Source organism: Accipiter gentilis, chromosome 24 (assembly GCF_929443795.1).
Source record: "Accipiter gentilis chromosome 24, bAccGen1.1, whole genome shotgun sequence".
NCBI classification, from domain to species: Eukaryota; Metazoa; Chordata; class Aves; order Accipitriformes; family Accipitridae; genus Astur; species Astur gentilis.
The window spans coordinates 13,595,874-13,607,747 of NC_064903.1; the positions used below are offsets into that span (position 1 = coordinate 13,595,874).

Here is an 11,874-nt window from a genome sequence, read left to right on the forward strand (position 1 = left end):
CACCGTCCCCATGCAGCCTATACACAGGCACAACAGAACTGGGCATGTGTGCTTTCCCAGAGACTCAGCATCTCACGGTGGTCATTCTCAAGAGAGCGGTTTTTTGGAAAGGCAAACGTCCGGCCCCTGCTCCCTCAAGGAAGGTGCCTGGGCTGAAAGCTCTTGCTGGTCTTCACCATCGCCCTGCAGCCTCCCCACGAGCACAACAGCAGTGGGTATCTCTGCTTTCCCAGAGACTCAGCATTTCATCGTGCTCAGTCTGGGCATAGCCTCTTTCTGAAAAGGCAAACGTCCGGCTCCTTCTCCCAAAAGGAAGGTGCCAGCCCTGAAAGCTCTTGCTGGGCTTCACTGTCCCCGTGCAGCGTACCCACAAGCAAAACAGCACTGGGGTTCTCTTTTTTCCCACAGACGGCTTATCTCACGGCGCTCCTTCTTGGCCAAGCCTCTTTCCGAAAAGTCAAACTTCCAGCTCCTTCTCCCACAAGGATGGTGTTAGCCCTGAAAGCTCTTGCTGGTCTTCACCGTCCCGCTGCCACCTATCCACAGGCACAACAGCACTGGGGATCTCTGCTTTAAATCCGAGACACAGCACTATTCCAGCTACTAGATAGATTATTCCAGCAGAAACCAGGACAGTGTCTGAGCCCAGGTGCTGGAGGCACCTACCTTACATGTGTATATTCAGTCTCACTAGTGGCCGTCCTGGGCCCTGTGCTGGAAACGGCTGGTGCCAGCAGGCACCAGCCTGTGCTAGCTGACTCCTCAACACGTAGCCACAGCTCAGCCTGCAGCATGGCTGGGGAGACCTCTGGGGAAATATCCAGCAAAGGCCACAGGGGTGAGAGAGTGTGGCTAGACTAGAAGATGACAGAGGTGCCTCCCTACCCACATCCTGCTGTGGGCTTGCTTGTAAGTCTGTGTCCCTGGGAGGGTGCCCTCACACAGGCGTGGGTCTCTCCATGGTGACAGCCAGGACTTTGTGACCAGGGCCGACATCATCCCCAGAGGCACTATGACAGATGGCTCCACATGGCAGCTGTGGGGGATTTTACTCCCAGGAGAGCGGCTCCATCATGAGACAACATCTCCCCTGGGTGGCCATAGCAGATGTCCAACGGAGGACCCCAAAGATGCCCGAGAAGCATGATGCAAACACTTGCTCCAAACCCAATGAGGTGCTGCGGCACCTGCAGGAGTGCCACCACGTGAGGGATGGGTCTGGAGGGAGAGGCAGGTGGTGAGACACAGGGACGGCTGGGGTCGAGACGGCCAGCCCTGAGGGTCTCTGGCCCAGGCTTAGCCATGCCATGTCCCAGGGGTTTCTCTGGGGCAGGGCTGGCTCTGGGACAGCCATGGCCTGTGCAGCCCAGCAGCAGTGCCCCAGAGGCAGAGAGCAGCGCAGAGCTGAGTTCAGCCTGGCTGTGGTGGCCAGGAGCTGCCTTGAAGCCAAGGCCATGCTTAATGGCACTGTGGAGGGGGCTGCTGTGCCAACACAGCCGCCTCCATCGGGCGCTTCCTCTTTCTCCCCACAGGTGCACTGCAGGCATCGCCGCAGCGCAGCTGGACCACAGGTTGCCACTCTCCCCTGTCCAGCGAGCTCACAGAGCACTTGCAGCCATTGCACATAGTTAGGGACCTTGAAGGAGGCAGGGCCAAACATCTCCCCGACCCTGGCAGGTGCCGATGGGAAGGCAGGAGGTGCTGGAGAGGACAGGTGCGAACAGGCACCCCCTGCAAGCTGAGATGCCTTTGCAATGCCTGGCTGGACAACAGAGCGTGCCAGGCATGCTCCTGAGACCCAGTGGGGGGTGGGGGGGTGCCACTCAAGGACTAACCCTCTCCCCATCCAGCTCTGGGAGTACGGCAGCAGCCACCTGTGGGGCTGAGCACTGCCCTCAGACCTGGCAGGAGGTTCTTGCTACAGGGGGTTTCCCAGTGGGACATGGGGGTGAAAGAACCCCAGTCACATGACTTTTTTCCACATCTTCTCTTGCAGATGGACAGGCTGGAGGGCACAGCCCTGCAAGTAAGGTCACATGAGAAGAAAGAGTGCCCATTGCAGGCCTTGCTGCCTCTCCCAAGGCACCCCAGTACACACTTGCAGCTCCAACAGCAGGATCTGCAAATGTCACAAAGCTTCCCACTCTGCCAGCAGCAGCAACCGCTGGATCTTCTCTGAGAGGCAGAGTACATGCTGTAGGCCCCATGGCCAGTGGCCACCAAGAACTTGTCCCACCTGCTCAGGGCATCCTTGGTGACCGGGGCATGGCAATGAGGGCTTAGAGGTAGGGGCCTGCCCCACACAGCTGCACAACTCATGACGTGGCTCTGGAGTCCAATGGTCCAGTTCTTGGTGTCAGGGGTCCTGAGTCGTGTTGTAGCCACAAGGCAGGGACCTGACCAGCAGCTGGTGGCACAGGGACACCTTGCGCTCACCACTGGTCTGGTGACACCTACAAGAACAGCCCAGGTGCAAGCCACCAAGGGTGGCGAGGCCCCTGCAGCTCAGCCAGGGTTTCATCCCCGTGCTCCAGGGGGCATCTGGGCCGCTGGCCAGCTCTGTGCACTGGTCTCGTTGGCAAGGTGGACTGGCAAAGGGCATAGCTGGTGGCTAGGCATCTGCCACCCTTGCAACCTATCCATGGCAAGCCATTGCACAGACAGCCTAAGGATGCTCCGAAGTGTCTTGTGATCATGCAAATCAAGATGGAGCATCTGGAGGAGTGTCGTGGTTTCAGCCCGGCCGCTAACAAAGGACCATGCAGCCGCTTGCTCACTCCTCCGCCCCCCTCCGGTGGGATGGGGAGGAGACGGAGGAGAGAAAAGAAAAAGAAACTGGAACCTCGAGGGTTGAGATAAAGGCAGTTTACTGGGACAAACACAAAGAGATTACAACAACAACAACGGCACTAATGAAAAAGTATACAAAAAGAGTGATGCACAGTGCAACTGCTCACCACCCGGGACCCGACGCTCCGCCACTTCCCCCACCGAAAACAGAGACCACCCCCCGGCCCGCTCCCCATTTATATACTGAGCATGATGTCACATGGTATGGAATAGCTCCTTGGCTAGTTCAGGTCAGCTGCCCCGGCTATGCCCCCACCTCCCAGGTTCCTGTAAAAATTAACTCTACCCCAGCTAAACCCAGGACAAGGAGCTGCAGGAAGAGAGCAATGACAAAATGTCTGAAGACCTTTCAGGACAGAGTCAGTTGGAGGAAGTCACCTCCATTCATACCATCGCTGCCTGAGGACACCAGTTTCTCAACTTCTCCATTGCCTGGAGCTCCCCATGAAGAGGGGCACAGCATGACTGTACCTTCATCAGCACCTCCAGATGCTCAGTCATTGGCTTCTCCCTTACCTGCAGCCATGCACCAGCTTGCAGGTGGTGCCAAAACTGCCACTGCAGATACCATGGACACTGCTCAGGACATCCTGACTGACTAGGGCTTGGCAGCGAGGGTGGAGAGCCAAGGGCCTGCCCCTGTTGGCCCTGTAACCTGTGACGCTGATCTGGTAGACCTGGAGGAAGAGTGGGAAGATGTCCCTGACAGAGATACTGCAGGAGAAGGAGACACAGAGCCCATCTCCTACCCCATCAGAGGACACAGATGCAGAGGCACTAGCTTCTCCCCTGGCCAGGGGTCCCAGGCACAAGGGACACAGCGCACCTATCCCTGCCCACCCCCTCGCCTACAACTCTCCTTCCCCCATAGGTGTTGCCACCCTCCCGTCTACCCCAGGTCACTGGCAATGACCCTCCATCCTCAGGACAGCTTGTAGGGCTCTGCACAGAGCTTTCCGTTGCAGCTGCCTCGCAGGACAGTGACAGCTGTGGCATCCAGCTGCCAGCACCCTGCGCCTGACCAGCGCAGCCTATCGTGTCTCCTTATTAAATTCCTTAGTGGCTATGTCCTGGGTGAGGGTTGTCTGTCCTGCATGCATGTCTGTGCCAGGAGGGGCACAGTGCAGCTATCCCCAGAGGTGACCAGTTTCTGTGGATTTGCTTGATTATTGCAATGTATATATACATTTATGTGATAGAATGCCAAATTCCCCAACACAAGGATTAAAATTGTCCAATACATTGTTTCCTGTATTTTTGATATTAACATTATTTGCAGTGGTAGCACTTTACTACAGAGAGTATTAACAAATTTTTAGAGAATGCTTTGTGTACTTTCTAGATGGATACTTTCCATAGTATGCAGGTTGAGTAACAGCACTTCACTTATTCATCAAGAAGTTCAACAGTTTCTAGAACCTCTAGTGAAAGAAGACTTAGGTCTTGGATCATATCCAAGCCTCAGTAATGACTAATTTCACTCCAACAGTATCCACATTTTCATATATTCCTTTCCCTCGAAAGTGCTGGAAAGTGACCCAGTGTTCTCTGTGTGATGCATGTTGATTTCTTACCTGATCTCCTGGATGCCACAGAATTATTCAAAGCATCCTGCTGGTGTTGGTTCAGCACAGGGAATTGTTCATAACCTCTATATAGTGGACTGCCATTAGGAGTCTGCCATGAGTTCAGTGCTCATACAGCTTCCCAGAAGTTCCTTCCCCAATTAGCATTGCCATTTTGACATTTAAGCAACCATTCCATTCTTCTACTATATTATTACTCTGAGGCCAATAGCGTCAGTGGAAAGTCCACTTAACTCGGTGCTTAAGACACAATTCCTGTACTATTTTATTTTAAGAAGATGAACCATTTTCTGACTGTATCTCTTGTAGCACTGGCTGCAAAGCAAGCCATTGGTTTATTCCTGTTACAGTTGCCAATCCAGATGCAAGGTATGTAGGGTAAACACTACCCAAACCACTTATTATTTCAACTCCAGTCATAATCAATTTCCTTCAGAAGTATGTCATGGGTCCATTATAGTGAAATTGCCAAGAACCCCAAAGTGCTTTCCCTTCCCTGAGGTTTGCTTGTTGTTGACTTTTAACAAGATAATACCTCATATCATTACAAAACCCACAAGTGGTCACTAGTTGAAATGCTTGTTGTTTAGAAATTGGCCAGCCAATTGGAACTCAGCCCACCACAGGCTAAGACTGTTGCAGGACATGGGTTTGCATCTCCTCTGGCAGACAGCCCAAGGGACAGAGGGTCTCCCATTGCTTGGTGCAGGACAGAAACCTCCTGTGTCAGCCACCCATTTCAGCTTCCCACACAAGCACTGACTCCATCTAACATGCAAGGTTGTTGCTAGTGTACACAGAGCCTGGGACTATGCCTTTTGTGCCATAATCGTTGCACACTACATCTCCCTGACATCCATCTCCAGCTGCTGTGGTAGGAAGTCCAGCTTCGTCATTTCCACCTCTGATGCTAGAACATGGAAGAGGGATGGCACCTTCATTGTAATTGGGGCCCAAAGGACACAGATCCTCAAGGGCCTATAGTGCAAAAAAGCAGGTCAAGTTAAGAAGAAACACAGGTTTAATGTTTACAAGATTGTGAGCAAGGATCCTCTCCCTGCCCTCACCCACCCTGCCAGTGTGGGCAGAGGAGGTCAGGGCACAGGAAATCATCTCCTCAGCCAGAGCCACATGTTGAAGAGGCAGGCAGAGATCAAACGGAGTAGACCAGGGCATCCTTCTGACACCAGACATTGCACTGCTCCTCCAGCATGCGAAGCCTCCCTGAGATCCTTGTCAACTGCAAAGGAAATAGTGAGGCCACTGTCAGCCCTGCAGCAAATTACAGGACACTGGCTGCATCCCAGAGACACGGGACAGCAAGGGATGGAGGAATGGGAGTTGCCATCTCCTTCAGATCTTCCTTTTCTAAATCAGCATCTACCTTTGTGTGAGAGAATTAGAAGCACTGCCTCAGCTCCTGAGCAGATGCTTCAGGAAAAGGTCCTTCCTATCAGAGGAGCATCTGAGCCCTTTAATGCCAGCAAACAGGGGTCTGGCGGTCTCCTGTAGACCTAGAACCCCTCAAGATAGGAGCTTGATGAGTCATCGCACAAGTCCTCCCCTGCTTCTCTGTTAGCACCAGGGAACCTTGGAAGTCTAAATATTCACCCTGTTCTCAATACACATTTTATTCATGCTTTTTTCATATGTAAACAATACTGGAATTATGTTAAGACATTAACCCTTTCTTTCTTCACCTCCCTACCTCACCTTTCTCCATGAACTGGGTTAAAACAAGCCCCTAGGCAATATATCAACCTGGAACAAAATTCCATTCCACCCTTACTTCTCCCTAAAAGACATTCTAGCATTCATACTCATGCTTCTCGCAATAATAAACAGCCTTATTCTCACCTAGGTTAGTAGGAGACCCAGAGAACTTCACCACAGCAAACTCACTAGTCACACCCCCTCATACCTAGCCTAAGAATACTTGCTATTCACATATGCCATCCCACACTCAATCCCCAACAAACTAGGAGCACTAGCCCTAGCTGCCTCAGTATTAGTCCTATTCCTAAACCCCCTCCTCCACAAATGCAAACAATGCACAATAGCTTCCCACCTCCTCTCTCAGCTCCTATTCTGAATTTTAGTTGCCAACCTCGTCATCCTAACATGACTGGATAGCCAACCAGTAGAACACCCATTTGTCATTATCAGCCAACCAGCTTCCCTTACCTACTTCACTATCTCGCTAATTCTCTTTCCCATTACTGGAGCACTAGAAAATAAAATACTCAACTATTAAAAATACTCAGTTTATAAAAAAAAAATTAGTCTTGTAAACCAAAGAGTGAAGATTACATCTCTTATTTCTAGTTATGGTGTGGCTGGCTAGAGTTAGGCTTCAGATGGTCTGGAGGGTGGCAGACATCTTTCAGGTGTAAGCTGAATGCTTCCTTCCGGTACACACTTACCTTGTTATGACTTATCCAATCTTCAGCTGATGTGTCCATTAGCTATGAAGGCTTATAGCCTCTGAGGAGGGTGACAGGCAGTAGGTATGTCCCCAGGGCCGACTTAAGGGGGCTCTATTGTTCCGCTTTACAGCTAAATCCACCTTCTAGCGATAATTTCAGATCTCCTTCTGTGAAGTTTTCTATTGTAGAAAATATAGCCTATTTCTTTTGCCCTATGAGCTATACCTTGACCTGTCTTGTTAGCAGGGTTAGCATTAGTATACTGTTATAATCTCAGGACAACTGAGCTAGCAACAGCAGTATGTAGACTGTCCTGGCAAGGAGCAGTTGGGTGTATCATGGGTTATCAATTATAGAACAGTCTCCGCTAGGTGGGTTTGGGGAACCACCAAGTCCTTAGAGGTTTAAGTGTTTGTGCTTATACTTCTTGGGCAGATACATTGGTAAAGCATCAAGATTTAGGGCTAGGCATTGTGGAGTAACCAATCCCAGTTTGTGTCTTAGCTTTTGTGGGGTTTAATTCATCATGGATGCTAAGATCATCTTGAGGATGGCTTTAGCTCCATGTTAGGCTTATGACAGCTCAGCTGCATTGCTTCAGGCACTGGAGCAGGAATTCCCCTGCAGGCCCTGCAGAGGATGCCATGCTGGTCTGGCTAACTCCGGCAGACATTCACACTCTAAACTCATAGAGAAACATTTACACCACCAGCTGATCCATTCAGGTGTTGACACCTGTTTATTTAAAACAAAGGCCACCATTGCAGGGGCTTACTAGTCAGTCATAGGCCCTTGTCCTGTGCTCATGCTGCTGGGCCAGCTGGGCCCCTCCTGGGGTCCAGCATGGGGGTCCTGGAAGAGCTCCAGGACCAAGGGGTTGACACAGGTGTTGTAGATGGTGATGCCTTCCCCTTGTAGCAGCTCTTTGTCACTGTTGTCGTCCCACTCATCCTCCTCAGCCAAGGCGCTTGGCTCAGCCTCTGGCAGTTGCAGGACTGCCCCTTCTACCCACTGCTTGCTGGGGGCATGGGCTACCAGCTGCTCCAGCATATCCTGCTTGCTTGTGCCATTCTTCAGGAGCTCTGGCTGCCACAGGTTGAAAAATGAGTTCACTCTTGTCATGGTTTAACCCCAGCCAGCAACTAAGCAGCACAGAGCCACTCGCTCACTCTCCCACAGTGGGACTGAGGGGAGAGTCAGAAAGGTAAAAGTGAGAAAGAAACTTGTGGGTTGAGATAAAGCCAGTTTAATAATTAAAAAGAATTTTTTTAAAAAAATTGTTATTAAAAAAACAATAAAGGAAGAAGAAAATGAAACCCAAGAAAAACAAGCAATGCAAATTAAAACAATTGCTCACTATCAACTGACCAATGCCCAGGCAGCCTCCCTGCCAACCTCCACCCACCAGCTTTATATGCTGAGCATAACATCCTGTGGTCTGGAATATCCCTTTGGTCGGCTGTCCCAGCTGTGTCCCCTCCCAATTTCTTGTGCACCCCCAGCCTACTCGCTGGTGGGGTGGGGTGAGAAGCAGAAAAGGCCTTGACTTTGTGTAAGCACTGCTCAGCAGTAACTAAAACTTGCCTGTATTATCAACGCTTTTCAGCACAAATGCAAAACATAGCCCCATACCAGCTACTATCAAGAAATTTAACTCTATCCCAGCCAAAACCAGTACATTTTCTACCCCTTATTCCATACCATTTATGTCATGCTCAGGTCCCACCCTATCATAATCATCCTTGTTCACCACCATCACCCCCCTTCCCATCCTATGGTGCGTATTGTATATATATATATATATATATGCACACACACACAGAGATATCATTCCCTTAGTTCATTGACCACCACCCTGTAAAATGTCCATGAATGCCTATAAAATGTTCATTGCATTCATTTAGTCTATGGCTTTAGGGACCATCTGTTACGCTGGTGTCTCAGGACAGGACAGGTGGTGTTGCGTGTTGCATTGGGCACCGAAACCAGGTCAAGTAAGGTCACTGATGCATTTGCATTGCTTCTTGTGAGGTTCATCCTTCATTGTTTCAGGTGGTTTCTGCCATAGTGCTTCCTATAACATGCAACTCAAATCATGGATTGTTACAATTTAAATGTATATCAATTGCAATCGCCATTCCTGGTCCCTTTGGGCCAGGTTATAGGGTTTAATATTGCAATGAGCTTCTACCCTTGCCCCTAGTCTGGCTACCAACAAGGGTTTCCTGCTATTAGTACCTTTGACACACAGCAGCCACAGGAGTGGTAACACAGCATCACGTAAAACTGCCATCACACAACTCAAATCACAGGCTATTTTCACCCAGGATTAAAATAACCTTGAGGTACACATTGGATTTCCCTGTCTTTCTGCATTACCCACTAAGTGAATGCAGGTCCTTGAGCAAAACAATCCCACAAATGGATTTGCCCATTCTCAAGGAAGGAGTAACCCAGACAGTTTTTCCCAGACAGTTCCTTAGATGTATCACAGGGACTTTATCTCCTTCCAGCGTGCAAGGGTTTTGAGTGCACAGGGGTAGGTCAACTGGCAGATCCTCTAAAGTAGCCAAGTGACTTCTGCTAAATTCGTACCCCAGTGCTTGAATGTCCCAGCACCCATTGCTCTCAGTGTAGTTTTTAACAGTCAATTGTATAGTTCAATTTTCCCACAGGTTGGTGTATGATAGGGAATGTGATACACCCAGTCAGTGTCATGTTCTTTCGCCCAAGTCTTCATGAGGTTGTTTTGAAAATGTCTGATTCAATTCTTTCAGAGGTGCTGCGTCACCAAAGAACTTGCTTTTCAAGGCCCAAGGTAGTATTCTGAGCAGTGGCATGGGTCACAGGGTACATTTCCAATCATCCAGTCCACCATTGTAAGTACATACTGTTGCCATAGCAGGTTTGTGATAGTGTGATATAATCAGTCTTCCAGGCTTCCCCATATTGATATGTCAGCCATTGTCCTCTATACCAAAAAGCCTTTAGTTGCTTAGCTTGTGTGATTAGGACATGTCTGACATTCATGGAGAACCTGTGCAATGGCATCACTAGTCAGGTCCACCCCTTGATCACAAGCCCATTTGTGTCATGGGCTCATCAAGCTATAACTCACTCACTCATGTTCCCAGTCCAGATATACCTGAGCCACTTTGTTATGGGTTTGTGTGGCACAGGTTTGTTTGGTAGCAGGGGAGGGGGCCACAGGGGTGGCTCCTGTGAGAAGCTGCTAGAAGCTCCCCCGGCTCCAAGTTGGACCCACCTCTGGCCCAGGCCAAGCCCATCAGTGACAGTGGTAGCACCTCTGGAAGAACAGATTTCCGAAGGGGAACCTGCAGTGAGTTGGGAATTGGAATTTGAGAGGAACACCTCTGCAGATACCAAGGTCAGCGAAGGAGGAAGGGGAGGAGGTTTGCCAGAGGTGGTTGATGCCCCTGCAGCCCATGGTGAGACTGTCCCCCTGCAGCCCATGGAGGGGAGGCCCCCAAAGATGGCTGTGACTCCACGGGAAAGCCTGCCCTGGAGCAGTGTGTGACTGAAGATCAGCCTGCAGAAAGGACACACGCCAGGGAAGTTCAGGAAGAACTGCAACATGCTGAAAGGACTCACATTGGAGAAGTTCATGAAGGACTGTCTCCCATGGGAGGGACCCCACACTGGACCAGGGAGAAGAGAGTGAGGAGTCCTTCCCCTGAGGAAGAAGGAGCAGCAGAGAATGTGTGGCAAGCTGACCCCAAGCCCCATCCCCTGTTCCCCTGCACTGCCAGGGGGAGGAGGGAGAGAAAACCAGGAGAGGAGTTGAGCCAGGAAGGAGGGAGGAATAGGGGGAAAGGTATTCTAAGATTTGGGTTTACTTCTCATTATCCTTGTTTTGATTTGATATGTAGTAAATTAAATTGATTTTATTTCTTCCCCAAAGAAATTTTTGCCCGTGACCATAACTGGGGAGTGATCCCTCCCAGTCCTTATCTCAACCCACAAGCCTGCCTTTATATTTCTCCTCATCCCACTGTGGCTGGGGTTGGGGGAGTGAGCAAGTGGCTGCATGGTGCTTTGTTACCAGCTGGGATGAAACCACAACACACTTCAATTCTAGCAGCCTGGTCCACCAGCTCATTGTTTCGATGTTCTTCAGTGGCACAACTCTTGGGTATGCAAGCATCTACATGACAGACTTACTACCAGTTTCTCTACCCAAGCAGCAATATCTTGCCACAATTCAGCAGCCCCAATGGGTTTACCTCTGCACTCCCAGTTGCTCTGCTTCCATTGCTGTAGCCACCTCCACAGAGCATTTGCCACCATCCATGAGTCAGCATAGAAATTTTTCTCATTCAGCAATATCTAAAGCCAGCTGGATGGCTTTTACTTCTTCAAACTGACTTGATTCACCTTTTCCTTCAGCAGTTTCTGCAATTTGTTGTGTAGGACCCCACACAGCAGCTTTCCACCTCCAATATTTTCCCACAATATGACAGGGCTTACTGCTTTTCATTTGCTGGTGATTTACTACACAGCAGGACCTCTTCAGTATGAGTCCCCTCCTCTGGCAACACTCCACAGTTTCAGCCCTCTGGCCAGTCCACGATCACTTCCAAAATTCCTGGGCAGTTGGGGTTTCGCATTTGAGCCTGGTACAGTACCAGTGCAACCCACTTAATGTAGCATCAGTTGCATGATGCACAGAGGGGACCCTCCCTTTGAACATCCAACTCCACACAGGCAAACAAGATGCCAAGAGGAAGTGTGCTTCAGTACTGACTATTTCTGAAGCAGCTCAAACTCCTTCATATGCTGCTAATATTTCTTTTTCAGCTGGTGTATAAAGGGAGTAATAAAGACAGGGCAGGAGATGGGGAGCAGGGAGAGGTATTCTCAACAGCAAGCAGTGTGACTTGCTGTAGGTGAAACTCAAAACTAGCTAGGAGAAATCAGAAGTTTTCACATACTATACCTACGCAGCCACGGTAAAACTGAAACAAAGAAGCCTGGTTCATTGTCATGGTTCG

At 49.9% G+C, this 11,874-nt stretch overlaps 1 pseudogene; it reads left to right on the forward strand.

Annotated features, from left to right (window-relative positions):
* The first annotated feature begins 1,130 nt into the window (after positions 1–1,130).
* On the forward strand, positions 1,131–6,690 carry LOC126050376 (cytochrome b-like; annotated as a pseudogene).
* Positions 6,691–11,874: the final 5,184 nt, after the last annotated feature.